Source organism: Pseudopipra pipra, chromosome 9 (genome assembly GCF_036250125.1).
Source record: "Pseudopipra pipra isolate bDixPip1 chromosome 9, bDixPip1.hap1, whole genome shotgun sequence".
Lineage (NCBI taxonomy): Eukaryota > Metazoa > Chordata > Aves > Passeriformes > Pipridae > Pseudopipra > Pseudopipra pipra.
In genome coordinates, this window is record NC_087557.1 from 1,256,702 (window position 1) to 1,276,542 (window position 19,841).

General features: G+C 44.6%; 2 long non-coding RNA genes across 7 annotated transcripts in view; both read right to left on the bottom strand.

Moving 5' to 3' along the window:
- Positions 1–783: 783 nt before the first annotated feature.
- Positions 784–5,344, bottom strand: LOC135418545 (uncharacterized). The gene is made up of 3 exons (XR_010432509.1): positions 3,164–5,344; positions 1,985–2,077; positions 784–1,361 (listed from the first exon to the last, which is right to left on the bottom strand). It is a non-coding gene; the product is annotated as an uncharacterized LOC135418545 (long non-coding RNA).
- An 8,047-nt stretch (positions 5,345–13,391) lies between these two features.
- LOC135418595 (uncharacterized) overlaps positions 13,392–19,841 on the bottom strand; it is a 50,841-nt gene continuing 44,391 nt past the window's right edge. For all 6 annotated transcript variants that reach the window (XR_010432560.1, XR_010432556.1, XR_010432559.1 and 3 more), the window contains one exon: positions 13,392–17,972. This is a non-coding gene — a long non-coding RNA (uncharacterized LOC135418595). The remainder of the gene's footprint in view (positions 17,973–19,841) is intronic.

Sequence of the window (19,841 nt, forward strand, 5' to 3'; positions counted from 1 at the left end):
TTGCATTCCTGCAGCTCTTTTCTCTGGAAAGAGCTCCTGAGAGGTTTGGGACCTGCTCTGGTATGCAACTGGCTTGGACATCCCTAAGGAATGCCCCAGGAAAACCAACTGAGAGCTGGCAGAGCAGAAGCCCCTGGGAGCTTTAGGAAAGCAGCCCTCAGTGGCAGTGGCACATCAGCAGGAAGGGGTCAGCAGAAGGTGAAACTCAAAGTCACCTGAGACCAGCCAAAATCAGCTGTGCCCACCAATTAAAGTGCTCAAAAATCCAACATTCCATGATAAAGCCCAGAAGGTTGAGAGAGATGGGACTGTGCAGCCTGGAGAGGAGAAGCTTTGGGGTGACCTGACCGTGGCCTTGCAGGACCTGAAGAGAATCCAGGAAACATGGAGAGAGACTATGGACAAGGGATGGAGGGACAGGACAAGGGAAATGGTTTAAAGATGCAAAAGGGTAGATTTTAGGTTGGATATTGGGAAGAAATCCTTCCCTGGGAGGGTGGGGAGGCCCTGGCACAGGTTGTCCAGAGAATCTGTGGCTGCCCCTGGATCCCTGGAAGTGTCCAAGGCCAGGTTGGACGGGGCTTGGAGCAACCTGGGCTGGTGGAAGGTGTCCCTGCCCATGGCAGGGGGTGGAATGAAGTGATCTTTAAGGTCCCTCCCAAACCAAACCAGTCTGGGGTTCTGTGACTCTAAGACTCTCCAGAGTAAAAAGGGATTATTCAACATTTCTGTAAGAAGTGTAGAAGAAGAAACTTTGCCCTTAAAGTGGCACTGAACTGAGGCCAGGGGCTTGTCAAGATTTATTCACCTCCATTGTGGCAATACACAGATAATAATATATTATATTACAGAACCCCATATTATTGCCTGCAATTTTTCACCAACTTTGAATCTTCACCAACTATCAGTTTAATTCAACCACTCAATTCAATCAATCATTTCAATTATTCTCATAATCTTTTGCAGAGGGTATTTACATGTTCCTATAATTCTACCCAAGCCCATAAATCATGAAATGCAGGTTTTTGCCATGCAATAGATACCTTATTTATTCCTCTGTCTATCTGACATGCACACTGTTCAAAGAATTGCATTGTTGTCATTGGAAAGAATGATCTCAATGCATCTTGGGACTTCATCTCCATTTCCCTGAGTGTTTTATAATGTGCATGAGGTAGAGAAACAGGTCTTGGAGTTGTTTGGGAGGAAATCTATTGCAGTGTGTGTGCTTGGATGTCTTCAGGCAGAACTTGTTTGCAGGCTTCTTTAATTTCCATTTGTGCTGTTTCTGTGCTCTGTTTTAGTGCTTCTTCACCTGCCTGGGCTATCAGTAAGTGGAGTAAGAGATATTTTTATGAGCCCTATGGAGTGAAACACAGAGAATTTAAAAATGGATAAGCAATATTTATTAATATTTCAGTGCACAAAGAACAAAGTCAAATTTCCAGAGCCCTCAGAAATGAAACCTTTAGAAATATGGATTTAGTCCTGATGGGCACAAAAAGAGTAATTTCATTTTGTTTTGATTACAGGCAAGTTTCAGCTCCTCCAACTAAATATATTGTGGTGAGAAGCTGAGTCACTTCTTCCTCTTTTTTAAACAATATTCCAGCAATCCCTCTTTTTATGGGCTTATAAAAGATAACATGAAAGCAGATGGAAAGCCTGCCAATACCACAAATTCATCTATTTTTAACATTTAATATATAGTGAAGAATAAACTATTGGCTTTAGAAAAGTTCCTTTATTTTAAGACACCTTTAGGAAGATCCCTGACCCCCTCATGCTTTCAGTAGATGCTTTATAAAGTGAGATGATAAAAATGTTTGGGGGTTTTTAGTTGGGTTTTTTTCCCAGTGCAAAACCAGTTGGTTCATCCCAATACTTTTGACTATCAATGGAAAAAGAGTCATGAGAGGAAGCGTTCCCACCTACACCAATCTGCCATTAAGGTGTTGTTTCTCCTCCCCAACCTTCCACACACCTTTTCTGGGTCCTCCCAATAATCCTCAGTAACACTGAAATCCGGGAGCAAGGAACACAATTGGTTCCCTCACAGAGTATTTTGCTGACAGCTCTGCAAAGTTAAGTGTAAATGAATATTAAATTTGAAGATTCAAAGCACAAAACCTAATTAAATAGAGAATTTCAGGCCTACCCCTAATGATCAGGCTGTTTAATCTTGCTTACTCCCTACAGTAGATATTCCAGAAAGATGAGAAAAGTACATAGTTTTTATTTCTTAATAGGAAAATTTGAGAACAATCCTGCCCATCTCCTCTTCCCTGTGAGGGTGGGGAGGCCCTGGCACAGGTTTCATAAAGAAGCTGTAAATGCCACATCCTTGGAAGTGTCCAAGGCCAGGCTGGACAGGGCTTGGAGCAACCTGGGATAGTGGAAGCTGTCCCTGCCATGGAATGAAATGGGTTTTAAGGTCTGTTCCAACTCAAACCATCCTATGATTCTATGAAATTTTAATCACCTTTTTTCCCTGAATTCTCCCGTTTATCCCCCACTGGGTAACGTCAGGATTTTCCCTTTGTTTGCTTTCCACTGAGAATGACCCTCTTTCTTTCTTTCCCTGCTGCTGGCTCAGGATTCATGTTTAAGATCTTATCAGCTCCAGCACTGAAGGAACTTAGTGAATGAAAATGTGCTTTTGTTCCCATTTTTTAGGCATTATATCAGGGAGGAAGAAAGCTCCTTGTCTGGCTGACAGAAACTAAGTGCTTCTATCTGTTGTACCCTGCTTCCTTATCGACTGCTTTCCATTGTTTCCAGGAAAACCCTTTTGTAATGGGCAAGGAACTCGATAAAAACCACAGAACAAGGACTGGACTAATTCAAAAGGACAGTTTTCTGTCCCTGGATGCCCAAGCCATGACCCTGTTTGTGAACAGTGATACATGAATGAGGTGTGTGGATGTTCAAGGTGTCAAACAGTGCCCAGAATATCCATAATCCTCCCAGATAGCCTGAGGGATCAGAGCCACAGACACGCTCTCTGCATGTCCAGTCCTAAAGATAACAGGAGCTGCTGCCTCTTCCCTTTTCGTGTATGAAATCCCTAATCCTGAAACGACTCTTTCATCCCCCTGGATGCAGTTCCCTCACAATTGAACTCCTTTTCTCTCCTTCCCAGCTGGAAAACCAAAGAGCCCACCTGGAAAGAGCACAGGCTGCAACCTGGGCAGGTGTCAGGCCCCTGTTCATAGCAAGAGGTTCATGCCTAGGAAAAAAACATATGAGAACTCGAAGGAAAAGAAGCTTGAGTTCAGAGTTATATCTGGGAAAATGCTTCCACCTTGGCTGCCCCAGCCCTGGAAGTGTCCAAGGCCAGGTTGGATGGGGCTTGGAGCATCCTGGGATAGTGGAAGGTGTCCCTGCCCATGGCAGGGGGTGGCACTGGATGAGTTTTGAGGTCCCTTCCAACCCAAACCATTCTATGATCCTGTGATTCTGTGAAAGAAGAGGAAATAGAAATCACTCCAGAGGACTAAGAGGTACTTGTTTTTTACCATTATTTTACCTTTTGTTACATTATATCGTTTATCATTACACAATAATATGTTATATATCATATTGATATACATGTTCTCATTTACTGTGTCTCCTATTAAACTCATTTTTTTACCATTAATCCATTCTAGGGGCATCTACAATCACCTTCAGTGCTGGCCAAAATCCCCCAAACTGAGGGTTTTCAGGACCTCCAGCACTGCCCTCAGTACCTGTTGCTGTGTGACTGTAATCACAGGGTGTAGATCAACCCTACAGAGCTGGACAAGGGGCTCCAACAGACCCATGATGCCCTTGTGGGTAGGGGACCAAACTCCTCCATGCCACAACCTCCTGCAAAGTGCCCCAACATTCCTTTTCCTCTCTGTGGTTATGAAATTGTTGCAACCTGTGAGTGGAGCCGACTTCCCACAGCTTTTATTAAGCAGCTGGTTGTGACCGGGGCTGGGAATTGGTGGGGCCAACACCTCCAGTGACAAATGGAAGTTCAGACACGTGGCTCTGAGTGCTCACAGACACGTTTATTTCCTGAAATGATGATACACAAATGACAGGAACAAAACAAAACCAAGCAAAACAAACGAGGGCTCGATCTGACGGCTGTTATTGTGTTTCAAAATGAAAACACACTTCACTGAAGGGGTTCTGCTGGGAGACAGCAACCTGCACAAATGGCTCTTGCAAAAGAACTTTCCACTTGAAATAATAATTACATTTCTACCTGGGACTGCACTGCCAGTGAAACAAAGGGCCTTGAGACAGCCAGAAACGTAAGGTGGATTAATTTGTCTGGATATGATACTGTTTTCCTGCACTGCCCTTGCAGGAGAGTTGCATTTCATTTCTCAGATTGTTTCCCTCTCGACGACCACAACAGCATGACCCCCTCACTGCCTGAACTGCAGCAGATCTGCAACAGGATAGAAAACACCCAGAGCTGTCCCAAACCTAACAAAGATCTGATTTGCCACTCATTTCTCACCACTTTCCCCGGGTTTTGGGTTTTTTTGCTCTCTATTTGCCTGGCTTTTTGTCTTGCTGAGCAACAATCGGTGCATGCCAAAATTTCCTAATTGTAAAGAGCGAATCAACCATAATTATGATTTTTTTTGCTGAGATTATTTTCCAGAGCTGTCCCCAGCTCTCAGGGAAATGAGAAGCTGGGCTGCCTGGTTATATATTTTTATAGCTGCCTTCAGGGACAGGGGTTCTGCTGAGCTGTGAATAAAGAAAGGAGGACACTCTCAGGGCCAATGAACATTCGAATTATCAGGTACCTCAAGGCTCCTGAGCCTGGTTAAGGCACAGGGACATGAATATGTGCCATGTCCTGCTGGCAATGCAGTGTTGTGAACTCCCACAAAAATAATCACAGTATTTGTCTTCCCCCATCTCCAGAAGGGGCATTGCCACAGAAAAGAGTGACAAGGAGATGGGTTTTGCTGTCTTGCTGCAAATGAAGTCAAGGAGGGTGTAAAGAGTCATTTAAACAAAAAGGAAATAAGCCATTTCTTCACTGAAAGGGGCTTCAAGCCCTGGCACAGACTGTGGAGGAGGAACCACATCTGAAATTGTTCAAAAACCAGCAGATGTGTCACTCAGCGCTATGGATTAGTGGGCATGGGGTGAGCTGTCAAAGCTTGGACATGATGGTCTTTTAAGCCTTTTCCAGCCTTAATAATTCTGTGATTCTGTGATATGAATGTCCAAGTTCCCAGTACCTGGCACAGCCTGGGCACTGTCACAGGGCTTGTTTCAGAAAGAGCATTCCCCCAAATTCCATTGCTTTTCTGACGGCTCAGGCTGCAGCAAACCTATATTTTGTGTTAGAGAACATTCAAAAACTATAATTAAGTAAAATAACCATATTTAAAGCCCACCCTCAACCACCTGAGAGGAGAGATATCAATGCAAGGACCCTTTTCTTCTTTCCAGACATCTCCCTATAGAAGCAGCAATGGGGTCTGGAAAAACCAGGAACCTTCCAGCAACAACTTTCTCCTGAAGGAAATTCCCCTCTGGAATTACTGTAAGGACAAAACTTACGCCTTTGACACAGAAAAAAGGTACATTATATTATTTATGAATAACAGTTTTCAATGGAGAAAGACCTCAATGAAGAAAGGCTTCAATGAACATTTGTAGGAATTTTGAGGTGTTTCCACAATAAACACAAAGAGTTCTAAAAAGTACCTTCTCTCTCTTCCTCGTTCCCAAATCTGTACGTTTAAAAATAAAAACAACAGAATGCAACACGTTCAGAATGAAAATGTGAGTTCATCTGTGGGATGATAACACAGAAAAGTGAGCATCTGTATGATTGGATGTATCTCATTTACACCCAGGAAAGACACTGGGAACATCATAAAATCTTGTGAAAAAAACACCAAAAAACTAAATGGCCTTAGGGTGATGTGAAATTTAGAAGAAAACTGGCCGAAATTTACTACCTGGAATGCAAATTCGTTGCAAAAATATGCAACACGCTTTTTCAGTCACATCAAATATGCAAAAATATGGTTGCAAATTGAAAGTAAAGCAAAACACAGATGCACCATAAATTTCTTTCTGGTACCATCACGAGGAGCAAAAGGCTGAGAAGATTTTTGCATTTTTATTTCCTCCATTCAGTTTATTCACCTCTTTTTACTGTGAATGAGACACCCATTAAAATATTAAAAGCTGTTTAGTAGGTGATCTGAAATGATTAAAAACAGGACAGGAAAAAAAAAAAAGGCATTTCCAGTGCTTGTCAGCATCAGTTTTCTGATCAAATTTAGTACAAAATAGCTAATGAGGGCAACTCAGCCCCACGAACATTGTTCAAAATGCAAACTTGATTTTCAAAATCATCCCCTCCATATTTAATATGGTGATGATTACAAGAAAAGCAGTGCTCCAATATGGTAATTTCCTCCCTGTTTTTCTGCTGATGTTACTCTTCATTTGAAGAATCCTGTCACCCTCTCTTCCCCAGCAGATCAAAGCCAGGCATCCAGCTTGTACCAGATGCCATCAGAAAAAAATTACACTTAAAAATTCCCAAAGTAATTAAAAAGCTCTGCATAAACCATCTCAAAGAGGAAGACACACTGTACCAATTCTCTCCTCTTTAAACAACTTCTGGGAAGGTGACAAAATGTCACTTAAAGCTTATGCTAAACATGCCAACTCCTTCCTTTGAAGTCCTAATTAATTATCTTACCTGAGAATCACAGCAAACATGAGGCTGCAGGCTGCTTTTGCACTCTGGGTTCCTTACCCTCACTGATGTCGAGGAAGATCATGGAATTCTGGAGAGCAATTGGATCTTGGACAAAGAATTTCAGGGACAGAATGATACTGGATCAGGCCCATGATACTGGATTTATCTTGGGGACACAACTCTTCATGTACTCTAAGGTCACTCAAGGGGTTGTGCTGCCCCTGACCCAGAGGGAATTCATGGCCAGGAGTGGGAATCTCATCTCCTACTGCAGTGCTGGGAATGTGTGAATGCCAAAAGCCAGAGAAGAGGTATAGATGGACCAACCCATGTAATGATCCCAAATTCCAGCCCAAAACACGATCGAGAAGAAATCAGGATGCCAGGGAGAAAAGCCACTGTTTCAGAACTGAATCTTGTTCAATTTACCTTGTAATGCCATGGGTTTTTTCTATAACTTTATTTAGGTTTTGGACAAACTCATTTTTAGCTGGTGCTGAAGCTGATGTCATGCAGAAAGCAAGAGACAGCCCAACACCAGCCAGGCCACACCAGGGTACCCAGGGGAGCACAGACAGGCCACATCACACAATCACAGCATCACTGAGGGTGGAAAAGACCTCTGAGATCATCCAGTCCAACCTGTGACCCAACCCCACCTTGTCACCCAGACCATGGCACTGATGCCACATCCAGGCTCTGCTCAAACACCTCCAGGGATGGGGACTGCACCCCCTCCCTGGGCAGCCCATTCCAAGGTCTGATCCCTCTCTCTGGGAAGAACTTCTTCCTGATTCCAACCTAAACTCCCCTGGGGCAGCTCAAGGCTGTGCCCTCTTGTCCTACTGCTGGTTCCTGGGAGCAGAGCCCGACCCCCCCTGGCTCCCCCCTCCTGGCAGGGAGTTGTAGAGAGTCAGGAGGTCTCCCCTGAGCCTCCTCCTCTCCAGGCTGAGCCCCCCCAGCTCCCTCAGCCTCTCCTCACAGCACTTGTGCTCCAGTCCCTTCCCCAGCCTCGTTGCTCTTCCCTGGCCCTGCTCCAGCCCCTCCATGTCCTTCCTGAGCTGAGGGCCCAGAACTGGACACAGCACTCCAGGGGTGGCCTCACCACCTGAGTCCAGGGCAAGAATCCCTGCCCTGCTCCTGCTGCCACACTGTTCCTGATCCAGCCCAGGATCCACTGGCCCTCGTGGCCACCTGGGCACACCTGGCTCATGTTCTGTCAGCTGTCAGTCATCTCCAGCCCAGCTCTCATCCTCACCTTCCCCCTCTGGAATGGCTCCAAACTTGCCTTCCTCGGGCACCAGGAGGCCAGGAGCAGACACAGAGAGCCCAGCAGGAGCACACCCTGTCCCAGGGGACATCAGCTGTCACCAGGGTACCACCACGACCCCAAACAAACCTCAGCCGAGGGGAGGTTGTGTCCCACAGGCTGCTTTCATTAAACAATTCCCCGAGGTTCTGAACTGCCCCGGGAGCACAAAGGACACGAATTGAAATGCATCCAGTGCTGCTGCTGCTGCCCAGAATGTGACTGTGAGCAGCTCCCACTGTTTGTGGGCTTGAAAAAGAGGAAAACATCCGGCCTGGCATGTAAAGGGGCTGCCAAATCCATCCCGGAGAGCAAGTAATGGAGTTGGTATTCATTAACCCTACTCTCTTGGCTTTTTTAATAAAATGAGATAGAACTCTGTCCAGCCCACGAACAAGATTCATTTCTTTCTAAATGACAAAGAAATGGAAAACACGAGGCACTTGGCAAAGTATTCCTTTGAGTACCTTGGCAGCTTGTCATTGATAATGGAATTGTTGTCTGATCTTCAGTCATTTGCAATTTAATTTACTCACAAAACCCACCACTTCTTCTTGCACATATTTCTCCACCATGTGCCTATTTACCCTCCCAAACAGGAAGAAATACATTAGATGATTTAAAGGGTAGCCCTTAATGCAATTTAAAGGCTTGCAAATTGATTTTCCTTAACGAACTTTATATCCTGCCGTCCTGTCGTTTTTCCTCTAGTCCATTCAATTAGGCCCTAATCAGTTATTAAGGGTTAGATAATGGGAACGTGACATCATCCACACGAGGCAGAAATTTTTGAGAGAGATTAATTAAAATCTAATTTTCATGCGAGGCTGGACCATCTGAGACAAAAGTTGCCCGTGATAATTGCAAGGCAAAAAAAAAAAAAGAAAAGGGAAGAGAAGAGAAAAAAATTCCTGGAAAACCCGAAATGGAGAAAAGAAGAACACCCAGCTTGGGGAGATGCTGACATGAGAGAGAAGTTGAGAGAGAACATGTTCCTCTTGGGTGTATAAGAGAGAACCTCTGTGCTGTCTTCATCTAAACTACTGAAGAACAAACATTGGGAATTGAAGCATTTCAGTCAAAGAGCTTTTCATTGTGGATGAAAAGCAGGAGTCATTCATGTGCTGCTTTCAGGTAGGAACACACACTTTAATAGCAGTAGTAGCAGTGCTTGAAGCAGAGAGGCTTTTGTGGGGTTTGTTAATATTGACTTGTGAGAGAGGGGAGCTTCGAGCTCTAAATACACATCTAATCTCCACAGAGAACAGAGCTCAGCAGTTCCATTTGCCCCATATCAAAGAAGGAAAAATGTTGTTATTCTGCCAAGAAAATGGATCTATTTATCTGATGCAACAATCTCTGCAACACAGGGTTTGTTTTTCCTAACCTCTATTTTTTTTAAAGAAGGCATATTGCAACCACTCTTAAAACAATCTGAAATACAAGGGGTATAGCAACAACTAAGAACTTTCTAGTAGCAATATCCATATTGCTGCAGGAATTTTGGACACCCTCATATTTCAGAACAAAGGAAAAACCAGATCCAACTGAATAAAAATAGGCAACAAAGTGCATAATGGTTCTTCCTATTCATTACTGCTTTCAAACAGCACCTCCAAAGCGAGCAATTTTGGGGACATCACCTCCAGGGTGAGGTGCTGGTGGGACAAAGAAGGTTTAAATCTTACAATTGCTCCCTGCTCATGCAGCTGATCCTCAGCTGACACCTCCTGGGGATGGCCTCATCTCCTGGTTCTGTTGGATTTTGTCTCTTGTTTGTGGCCAGGAAAACAAGAGCCAAACCTGAGAGTCACAATGTCCCACAAAGATCTCCTTGTTGGGGCTGGGATTTGAGGGTTTGGGGGGTTTTGAATATTCGTGAGCTCTTTTTTGAAGGATTAGAAGTAAAACTTCAGCTTTTGTCCGGGTTTTCTCCTCTTGGACAGTTTTGAATGTGCTGCAAAACTCTTGTTCTCTGAACAATTTCCAGAAGCTTTCATTGGATTTAAAAATGTGTTCTCCACATTATATTTTTTTCCCTTTAATTTTCTTGGCTTCCCTTTTTTTCTCCAAACCTTTCAAGCATCCCTGTAACCATCTATAACCATAGTCTTAATAAAGAAGGGAAGTGTTTTAGTGCATTAGTCAAAGTCTTTTTGTAAAAATTGTTACCAAGTTGTAACTGAGGTTTCCATTGATTTCTTCCCCAGATATAAGGCATTTAACATTGTCTCACAGAAAATCAACCTTCCCCCCCTTGCCTCAGTGCAGGTGCACAGAAATCAGCACAGAGCAACACCAGAATCCCAGAGAAAAAGGAACAAATACATCTTTCTAATTCCAACATGGAACCCATTGCACAGTTGCCTCTTGTGGATACTCTGATCTGAATGGAAACACGTGTTTGATGCCGAGGATGATTTCCTAATTTCAGAGGGGAACTGGGAACACACATGGAACCAGTCATTTGCTTTCTATATGCTTTTAAATATATATTTATTCATATTAAATATATATTTATTCATATTTTCTCTGCGTTCCCATGATACCTCGAAGAGCAGCCCATGTTGTAATGTATGGTGCAATGGAAATATATAAAATAAGAAACAGATAACTCACCAAGAACCTGCAATTCCTCCTTAAATTCATGCTCCTTATAGACCCAACTCAGTTCTAGTGAGGTGAGACAAAGAATAGAGCACATAAGGGAGACATGAAGATTTAATAAAAGGTTTGCCAAAGTACTGAGGACCAAAGGCAAAGATTCCTTACTGATTCCATGTTTACACTGAGCTGAACCCCTGAGTCACCACTGAGGCTGCTTGGAGCATGGATATTATAAGACAACTCTCAGAAACCTGTTCAAATTTGTTCAATATTCGCTTAGATGTGTAAATATTGCTCAGATCCACTCCCCCAAAACTGAATTCCCTCAATCCACAGAAACACCAAATGAACCAAAGCAATATTTGCTGTTTCTGGGTTCCAGAGGAAAAAAAATGCAGGAAATATTCCCAGGGCAAGTCCCAGGCCATTCTCTTTCATCTACAGGAAGAAAATATCTGTGGGGTAAATATGTAAGGCGTTGAAAATTGAGAGAAATTGCTGGTCTTCACAATTATTTTTTAATTTACCCTCCTCTGGAGGAGAAGTGAAGCCTTTGTCTCCCAGTCAGCACAAACTTTGCATATCTTCATCTGCATCTGGGGCTTCCTGAAAAATGAGCATCTTGATTACGGCTCTGCCCTTCCCCTGCTCTGCTCCAGCTGCTGCCTCTCCTCGTGCATTTCCAAAAACTGAGAGGCACAGCCATTTCCTTACTCGTTTGTGTTATTTATGTTGCTCGGGTGAGTTGTCTCACTTCCTTTCCCAGCTCCCTGGAGATCTCTGAAAGGAGAATGCTCTTGGAGAAGGGCCCAGCTGTGCCCTCAGGCAGGTGCAAGACCATGGGAGGGAACCACAGCTGGGGCAGTGCCACCACCATCCAAGGCAGTAACAAGCCCCAAATCCCAGATTTTATAGTTCTTCCCTCCCCCCTCTTGCTGAGAGGAGTGAAATTAGTACAGTCTGTGAGGGGAGGAAAGTAGGAACAAGAAAGAAATGGAAAAGAGCTCTTTTGGATGGTCTCGGTGACCCTAAGCCTTTGAAAGGAGATGTTGTCTGGGGTGAGACACACTTACAGGAGTTGGGGCTCCCAGAGGGATTCCTGGTTGCTTTTCCCAGCTCAGCTGTGTGTACCAGCTGCCAGGAAAATCATATTTCCCTTCCCAGTCACCACACTGGGATCTGCCCACTCTCCATTCCCAGCAGGACGGACCTCGTGTTCCTGCTTCCTTTTTTCTCCTGTTCTGGAGCTGCAGCCACAGCCAAACCCAGGCAGGGAATCACCTTCCCTGACCTGTAGATGACTATTCCACCATGCAAGGCTGACACACCTTCTGGCCGAAATAGGTTGACAAAGGACAAGAGTGGCTCAAACCAAACAAAAATCCAGAATGAAACCTTCTTCCTCCCCCCCTCACCTGATCCTTTCATCTCACCTTATTCTAACAACCCTGAAGTTCTGTGAGAGCATCTGGCCCACAAATAAATACAAAAATAGCAGAATATTGCTTGGTGGAGAGATTTATTTCTAATGATGTTGGCTTTTGCCATGGAAAATTTACTGTTCTGTTAAACTCCCTGCTCACAGAGGATTCAGCTTCAGGAAGGAAGTTTTGCACATCAAACAGCATCACTCAAGAGGCTTTTTTGCATGGCCAAACTCACTAACTTATGATTCATTCTGCAGTGGCTCATCTGGAAATGGTGCTCCCATGGTGTTGTCACCATTCCCCTCCCTTCACCTCCAGAGCACCACAGAAGCTCCCAACCTCCCATAAAAACTATTCCCACACCAAAAATCCAACCTGGTCTCCCACGTATCACCTTTGCACTTGTGCACAACCCTCCTTTTGCTTTTTCAGTGTCATTTTTCCCTCAAAAATACAGTTGCTTTCTCCAGCCTCCATCCCTTGGTGATGTTTCTGTTCCAGAAGACCCCATTTTTCCCAGTGCTGTTCCAAGGCTCTGCAGGATGGCTGGTTTTTAATCAGCCTGGAAGTCACTTGGGTCTCTTCCTGCCTAGCCCAGATTTACTTTAGGATTTTCAGTTTTGATGAAAGCACAAGTGGGAAAGAGCAAAGCTTCTGCTCCCTTTGTAATTAATCACAGGTTAAAGTGCTGTATGAATTATAAAGGCCTCAGGAGAGGCATCACCAGCTGAATTTCCAGCAAAGCACACAACTTAAGACATATTTTGCTTTGTGTATTTGGTTAATAGAAGAATTAGTCACTGAGCTGGAGACTTTTTAATTCTTTTTTTCAAAGCTTGCTCATCTGTGGCAGATGATTTTCTAACATGAGCTCTACCTTTGTAGAAAGTCTGAAATTGTGTGAGTTTATTCCTCATGGCAACTTGGAGAGCTACAGCAGAAAATTCAAATATCATTTTCTTTCTCAAACCAAAGACTCAGAGGGTTTTTTGACAGGGAGGTGGGTGGGACAGTCACTCAGCACATTAATTTCCAGGGAAGCAGATGGGTAAGGGGAGAAATACGGCCTGTCTTGCAAATTTATCAACAAATATCACCACAGCTTTTAGCATCCTTCCCTGCTATGACTCCAGACTTATCTCATTGTTCACACCACAGTCAGAGACAATTGGTTAATACATATCCCCAACACAGGCAATCCTTCAGAAGGTGTAAAATGGCCCCAGAGGTGCCCGTTTCACAGAGCCCAATGAGATTGTTTCATTTCTTATGGAGTACTTTGAGATACAAATAAAAGTGGGAAAAAATCACTTTGAAAGATAACTCACTTCGCCAATAATTTATTGCATTATAAGTGATAGGAGCAAAAGAAGAATCCCAGGATGGTTTGGGTGGGAAGGGACCCAAAGTCCCACCCCCTGCCATGGGCAGGGACACCTTCCACCAGCCCAGGGTGCTCCAAGCCCCGTCCAACCTGGCCTTGGACACTTCCAGGGATCCAGGGGCAGCCACAGCTTCTCTGGGCAACCTGGGCCAGGGCCTCCCCACCCTCCCAGGGAAGAATCCCTTCCCAATATCCCATCTATCCTTGCCCTCTGGCAGTGGGAAGCCATTCCCTGTGTCCTGTCCCTCCATCCCTTGTCCATAGTCCTTCTCCATCTTTCCTGTAGCTCCTTCAGGCCCTGCAAGGCCACAGTCAGGTCACCCCAAAGCTTCTCCTCTCCGGGCTGAACAATCCCAACTCTCTCCCCTTCCCTCCCAGCAGAGCTGCTCCACCCTCTGCTCATCTTGGTGCCTCCCCTGGACCCTCTCCAGCAGCTCCATGTCCTTGCTGTGCTGTTCCCCAGGGCTGGAGCAGCTCTGCAGGGGGGTCTCAGCTGAGGGGCAGAGGGGCAGAATCCCCCCCTGCCCTGCTGCCCACACTGGGGGATCAGCCCAGGGCACGGGGGGTCTGGGCTGGGCCATGTCCAGCCTCTGCCCCACCAGCACCCCCAGGGCCTTCTCTAATCCAGCCTTAGATTGTTCTCTGGGCAAAACATCCTCAGCTCTGTTTCTTCAGAGTAACAGCAGCAAAACGTGTCCCTTTAGCGAATTTAATGTGGAAAACTAAACTCCCAGCAGCTCTGTGGAAAAATACACCACCTACCCTCTGGCTTCTTAAAAAATGCCAGCCAGAATTGATGTAAAGGCTCCAATCTGCCAGTTTGTTCTCTGATGTATTCAAAACCATTTTAGAATGCCTGGTTACTGCAAGAAAATTAATCTGATTGTGTGGCTACAGGTTCAAAGATACAAATTAAAAACTTCCAAGAATACAAACATTTCCAAAAATTGTTCAGGAAGAGAGAAAACTCTCCTGTGATTTACACATTATGCTTTTATTACCAGTACACAATAATTGTTGTCCTTTCTTTCCTCTTTCTTATCTCCAACAGCTTTTTTTTTCTTTAATTAGACTTTTTTCTCAATTTGCTTTAGAACACAGAGAAGGTACAAACACTGGCAATAATATTTGAATGGACTTTCAAACAGCATGAAATGCAGAAATATGAATTACTTCATCTTTCAATTGCCTGTAACAAAATGCTACTTTTTCTATAGATTGGTTAATGTGTGGTTTACTAAAGGAATTCAAGAGATAATCTTAATTCAGCAATACCAGGTCAGGTCCCAGGGCTTTAAGGTTGCTTAATGAGGTTAAATAAAAGGGAATGTAAACCAGCTCTGACTACATCTGAAATTTCCAAGTAGCTCCAGACATACTTAATGGAAAAACTTGGGCCCCAGTGTATGCCAATAAATCTATTTTCTTTTCAAGAAAAAAAATTAAGGAACATTAAAAGGCCATCAATCACACTTTTCTTAACAGAGCGTTAGAGAGTGACAATTAAAGATGCCCCCTTGCACTGTAGCACAGCTTAAATCATGTTTCAGAGTCTGAGCCAGTATCTGAGAATGTTATTAAAGTTATTTCTTCGTTGCATTATTAAAATCTAAGATTAGAAAGAAATTTTTTAGCTTTTCACACCAGTGAAATGATCATCTTGACACTTTCTTCAGCTTCAGAAAAAGAACAAAACCACTGTCCCAGTAGTTCCCTCTAGGGTGGTGTGGGTATCCCAGTGTGGGTATCCCAGTTCCCAAGTTATTTGCTTTTTGTATAAACACGTGTCTTCCATTTATCTCCCTTTAAATCCTGTTTTCCTACCCAGTGAGGAGCATTTGAAAGCATCTTTCTAGCAAGACTTTCAGAGAAAGGGGATTATTTCCAGTTCATTTCCGTGGGTGGCACCGAGCCACGTGCCAGGCTGAAAAGCTTTGTTTCTGTTTGGCTTCTTTCTCTCTCCAAAACCTTAAAACCTAAAATCGATCTGTTGATTTGTGCATTCCTGGAAAGGCAGGAGTTGTACAAACTCCTCCCTGGAGATTCCAGCAAGGCCAGACCACCTCTCAATCCTGCTTTTCATGGCCCAGGCAGAGGAGACTACACTGGGATGGTCTCCCGGGAGGACGTGATGCTGGACAGGATCCTGGGGGAAGGATTCTTTGGAGAGGTCTACAAGGGAATCCACACCACCCCTGTGAGCTTCCCAACTTCTCCTTTCCCCCTTACATGTCTGGGAGGGATTTGGGATAACACATTCCCACTTTTCCCTTCTCCATGCAGAAAGGGGAGCGGATCAACGTGGCCATGACGACCTGCAAGAAAGACTGCAGCCTGGAAAGCAAGGATAAATTCCCGAGTGAAACAGGTATCCCAGGAATCCTGCTGCCCTTTTTTTAGGGATCAGAGCCTCAGCTTCCCCAGGGATCACCCAGGAGGTAAGAGGGAAAATAGTGGGGGCCTGGTGGTGTTCCAAGCTCTCCAGAGCTTCTATATTTCGTATTTACAATTGCTTGGAGGGAGGAGCTTAGTCTTCCTCATAACTCATCCTCCTTAGCAAACACTTCAGTCTCATTAGACTGAGACACCTTGTCCTGGCTCTGGAAAAGTAGCCCTTGGAATGCAGGATAGAGGAGAAGGGAGTTGTTCTGTGCCCTCCCACCTGGGACAGGTTCTCCAGAACACCTGGATTATGGGAGGGATGGATATTGGAAGAGGGGAGGCACAAGGGTGCAACAGAGCTGTGTCTGCAGCCCTGGGCTGGAAAACCCAAGCAAGGGACATCTTGGAGCAGAGGCACCTGGATGGGGATCGTCCAAGTTTTTGGGAAGCTTTTGGAGTCTGTGGTGAGGTCTGGGCTGGCTAATTATAAACCAAGTTGGTTTAGATATCCATGATTATTTAGGAACACCAGACAATGTTCAAGAAGCGTCCAAGGCCAGGTTGGACGGGGCTTGGAGCAACCTGGGCTAGTGGAAGGTGTCCCTGCCCATGACAGGGGGTAGAACTGGGTGGGCTTTAAGGTCCTTCCAATCCAAATCATTCCGGAATTCTATGTTTCAATGGATGTTGTAGGCACACCCTCAGTTTCATTGATGCCTAAATGCCATTTGGATGAATGAAAGCTCCTTTATGACTCATATTTGTGGGCCACACCAAGACGAATGATTAATGCAAGTAGTGAAGGTCATCTTGTAAAAGCAATGACTGCAGTTTATCCTTTTATTGTGGGCAATTCCATGTACAATTCTGTTGGATGAGTCTATTTTTTTCCAGAAGGAATAAATGTTTCTGGTTGCATTCCCTCCCAGGCAGTGAGGCCAGAACAATGATGTCTCAGATTCAAACCTTCAGCTCCAAGGCAGAGCTATTTCCCTTTACAAAAGTATCCCTGGACAGATTAAGTCCAGCTCCTGTTAGTCCTGCTCACCCATCTCCCAAGGGCCACACTGGGAATCGTGTTTCCTAAAGACTGGTAGGAAAACAGGGTTGGAGAGGGAACTTGGAAAGCTCCAGCTTTTCCAATATATCCCATCTCTTAATCTTCCTAATAAACCCAGGTATTCCTAATACCTAATCTTCCTAATCCTATTCTTCCTAATAAACCCAGGTATTCCTGGGCCTTCTGCTCTGCATTTCCAGCCCAACCTGGGTTTTGTACTTACCAGAGAAACACGAATAAATGGAATTTTTAAATTCTTAAAAGTGTGTTTTATCTCTAGAAGATGTCCAGCAATATAAGAAAAGCCAAATATCCCAGCAAGTTGTATCACCATTTGTCTTCTGGAACAGTAGTTTTCTTCTTGAAGTAGTTTTCCACCAAGAAGTCTGTAAAATTGTCTCTAATCATGTTTTTATTTGGTTTTTTAGGAGCCGCTCTTTTCCACCTGCTTCCATTTTAATGTGTCCTCAATATCAGTTATTTTTACTTTGGCAAATAACTAGGATGAACAATAACCCTCCCTTTCACAAACAAAAATATGATATTGCTAGTGGAAGAAAACAGAGAAAATTGCCAGAGAAATCAAATCCCAGCAAGTGTTTTCATTTGTCAAATTCGCTCAGCAAGAAGGTCCTCAGCAAAGAAAACACAATCCATAAAGCCAGCATCAATTAGCTCAGAGTGGAGGCACCAGGCTGCATTTGGCCTTAATTTCTGCATATTGGAAAATGATGATTACACCCATTCAATCAACAGGGAAGCCGTGAATCCATATAAACACCAAGAATCTCCAGCTCTCGCTGGGCATTGTGGATATCCAGGAAATTCTTCAGCCTCTGAGCTGAAACAAGAGCCTGAATTAATCTGGTGTTTCTGGAAAACAAAGGAGGTAAGTCCTTGTTAACTGTGTTTTAGTTCCTTGTAAAGGTGTGTCCTATGACCTCATGTCCCCCAGTTAGTTCAGGCTCTGAAAAATGCACTTTTCTTCATCCCAGCCTTGAGTTTTCCAGTGCAAGCTGGTGCTGGTTCAGGCTGGTTCAGGCTCTTTCCTTCCCTTAAAACAAGTACAGCAGCCAGGCCTGAGAAATAAGGAAGAAATTGTGAGTAAAATGCATGTTTTCAATCCCAGATATCTCTAATTACCTGCTTAAGGTCACATTCCTGACTTCACGCCCAGGAAAAATAATTAGTAGGATGGCCAAACCCGTAATTAAAAGTCATGCACGGAGTATGTGCAACTGGACAGCTTAAAATACTACTGCTTTACTACATAGAGTTGTGCAGAAAATGGGATTTATTTGGAATTCTTCAGTTCCCATCAACAATCAACAAAAAATTACATGAAATAAAGGAAAAAGGGAAGGAAACTGTTGGCACTGAAAAGAAGACAAAAGGAAAAGATGAGACTAAGAGTGGAAATCACAAGAATTAGGGACTCGTTTATTTATATAAATTCATGGAAATTGATGAAAAAGCCCAAACACTGAGTCAAACCAAGAAAAAATAAACCAACCAACCAAAAAACAAAAACCCCCAACCAACAAACAAAAATCCCACTCAAAACATAGTAACATAAAATAAAATTAAATTAAAATAACCATAACTAATAATAATAAAAAATAAACCCTAAACAGAAAGCGGCGGGGATATAATAAACACGTATATGGAGAGCTACCAAAAAATCTTAGGAAAGCTCAGAATTTCAGTAGATTTTGAGATTTTTTTTCTCAAAATTAAGTTAAAAATCAGGGACTTTAGCAATCCCTTACTAGTCCTGTCAGAGCACACCTTTATCCTCACACTTCTCTTTTAAATTCGTGGTGCTGAGCTCAACCCCTCTTTTAAAACACACACATGTGACTTATGGAGTGCTATCAAGTGCTGGAAGCCAGGCTGCTCATGGAATCAATGGATCTTGGGATCCCTGGGGTTGGCAAAGCCCTCCCAGCCCGTGGATCCCCCCTGTGCCCGATGCCCACCTTGTCCCCAGCCCAGAGCACTGAGTGCCACGGCCAGGCCTTCCTGGGACACCTCCAGGGCTGGGCACTCCAAACCTCCCTGGGCAGCCCCTGCCAAGGCCTCACCACCCTTTCCAGGAGGAAATTCCTCCTCCTGTCCCACCTGAGCCTCCCCTGGCACAGCTGGAGCCGTTCCCTCTCCTCCTGTCCCTTGTTCCCTGGCAGCAGAGCCCGACCCCCCCCGGCTCCCCCCTCCTGTCAGGGGGTTGCAGAGCCAGAAGGTCCCCCCTGAGCCTCCTTTTCTCCAGGCTGAGCCCCCCCAGCTCCCTCAGCCCCTCCTGCTGCTCCAGCCCCTTCCCAGCTCCCTTCCCTTCCCTGCCCACGCTCCAGCCCCTCCGTGTGTCCCTTGTTGAGGGCCCAGCCCTGGACACGGCCCTGGAGGTCCCTCAGCCGTGCCCGGCACAGGGACGGGCACTGCCCAGCCCCTTTCTGGCCGTCAGGGCACACTGCTGGCACTCACTCCAAAACAGAGTTTATTTCTATCCAAAACAGAATAAGAACATCTACAATAGATGAAGGACAGTGAAAAGCAATTCCTGATTTTCCCACCATCCGTTCAGCACCACTGGAGGCACAGGCCGCCGTTGAAACACTGAGACTCCTGAGGTGCATCCTGTGCAGAAATGTTTCAGTGCCACTGTTTCCTGGAGAGGTTTACTAATGCACCAGCAACGAGCGTGGTAATCCACTTCACACTGACCTGCAGATCCAATTAATTTGCAGCTAATGGAACTCTGTGTTCAAAGGAATTCTGAGTATTACTTGGAATTCCCAAATGATGCTGTCAGCCAACTGTCTTGGAAGGGCTGATAAGCAGCGTTAGCAGGGGCTGCTGGTGGGGCATAATTGTACTTTGTTCTTTGCCTCTAACATTCTGCCTGTGTTTTGCACAGAAATTGTATTTTATGTTTCTTAAAAGGATTTGGGGGT